The 2,020-nt window shown below is 50.1% G+C and overlaps 1 pseudogene; it reads right to left on the reverse strand.

The window, feature by feature from the left end:
- Positions 1-1,073: 1,073 nt before the first annotated feature.
- LOC135229563 (cellular tumor antigen p53-like) lies at positions 1,074-1,765 on the reverse strand (annotated as a pseudogene).
- Positions 1,766-2,020: the final 255 nt, after the last annotated feature.

Below are 2,020 nucleotides of genomic sequence, written 5' to 3' on the forward strand. Positions count from 1 at the left end.
AAGGGTGTTACCATCCCACCCTATCCATCTTTAACATAAAATTACAATCACAAAATGGAGAACAGTCACAGAACCCTGGGAATCCTGGCCTAACCAAGTTGTTACACACATTTTGGGGGGACATAATACAATCCATGACATAGGGTGAGAAGAAATTTAAAGTCTCACTAATATTTATTTTGATAGCAAAGTTTTATTGTAAAATAAGAAACAGATATAAAAAGGGGCAAGGAGAAGGGATACAGGCGAAGAACGCAAATGTGCCTTCCAGAGTGCAAAGAAATTAGACTCTGAGCATCTGGGGGCAGTAAGACGTGGTGGTGGGTACAGATGCCACGTAAAAGCTGGAATCCTCCAGGGAGTGGGATGGGGCAAGGTTTCCTTGTAGGTGCTGAGGTTTACCTGGAGGCTAGACAGGACGTGGCTAGGCCAGCAGAAAAGGGACTTGGGAACTCCCTCCCCTTAACCAGCTGCCCAGTCAATCCATCAACCAACAGGGACAGGGACCAGCACTCCCCAGAGGCCCAGTCCCAGATGCCATATGATCTAAGAAGGTTTTAAGGCCAGCAGCCTGGTGACTTCTGGCCCTCTGGGATCTTTGAGTCCTACACACATCATTTCATTAACCTCATGTCAAACCCCACGAGGTAGGTGGTGGGTGTCAGCATTTCACAGATGTGCACATTGCTGTCAGGAGGAGGGAAACACCTTGAGATAGTTTCCCTGGCTAGTCTGCTGGTGACCTAGGCTTCCAACCCAGGTATGGCCAGTTCTATGACTGGTTTTAAAATCTAATTCTTACATGCAGGAATGCTATCCTCTCTCTCCCAAGCATTTTTTATAGTAAAAACCTTAAAATCTAAGCTGGATTGTCCCAGCTGCCCTCATGCCCCCCAAAACACCAGTGTAGGCCAACATCTTTAGTGGAGGCCCAGACCAAGGTAAGTGAAAAGTTCCTGAGTGTTTTGGAGGCACACCTGTATGAAGCAGGGGTTCAAGCATGTGAATTTCAAAATGGTAGGGAAGGAAGGCAGGCGCAGGGTGTGTAAATGGGGGACAGGAAGTGAAGGACATCAGTCTGAGTCAGGCTGCTCTCTCTTGAACATAAGTTTTTTATGGCGGGAGGTAGATTGCCTTTTCTTAGACTTGGGAAGGCTGGATTGAGCCCTGCTCCCCTCTGGCTGCTTCCCAGCCTGGGCATCCTTGAGCTCCAAGGCCTCGTTGAGCTTTAGGAACATCTTGAAGCATTCATGGCCATGGATCTGAAGAGTGAAGTATTTTTCATCCAGTGGCTTCTTCTTTGGCTTGGTAGAGGAGCTGGTGCTGGTGGGCAGTGTTCGCTTAGTGATCCTCCCCGAGCCTGGCTCAGGGCAAGGCTCCCACTTCTTATGGAAATTGTCTTCCTCTGTATATCTGTGTCTCCCAGGACAAGTACAAATATGCACCTCGAAACTGTTGTGTCCCAGCGGATTACCTTTGGAGTCTTCCAGTGTGATGATGGTGAGGATGGCTTCCTGCCCCCCATGCAGGAGCTGTTACACATGAAGTGGATGGTGGTAGTCAGAACCGACCTCTGGTGGCTCCTAGGGCACCCCACACTATGTCATAGAGTGATGGTGTCCTCCAAATACTCAGCATGCAGGTTTCCTCCCACTGGATGAGGTGCTGAGGAGGGTCCAAGCAATCGCTATAGTTAGAGCGGCACTCAAGGTGGGGGCAGTGCTTCACGACCTCCATCATATGCTGACGTCTGGTAGATGGCCATGGTGTGAACACAGGTGCTGGGCGGGGGTGTTGAGGGTGACCCACAGCTGCGCTGGACAGGCCTTTGCCAGCTGGCAAAACAGCATGTTAAGTTCAGGGGAGTACGTGTAAGTGACGAACTGGGCTGTCCCAGAATGCTAGAAGCCCAGACAGAAACGATAGGTGCTGGGTAGGTCTTCTGAGAAGGGACAGAGGATGACAGCGTCCAGGAGGTGGCTAGTGTAGGGGCTTCTGATACTCCTTGAGCCCCAGCTTG

This window comes from Loxodonta africana, unplaced genomic scaffold, assembly GCF_030014295.1.
Source record: "Loxodonta africana isolate mLoxAfr1 unplaced genomic scaffold, mLoxAfr1.hap2 scaffold_399, whole genome shotgun sequence".
Lineage (NCBI taxonomy): Eukaryota > Metazoa > Chordata > Mammalia > Proboscidea > Elephantidae > Loxodonta > Loxodonta africana.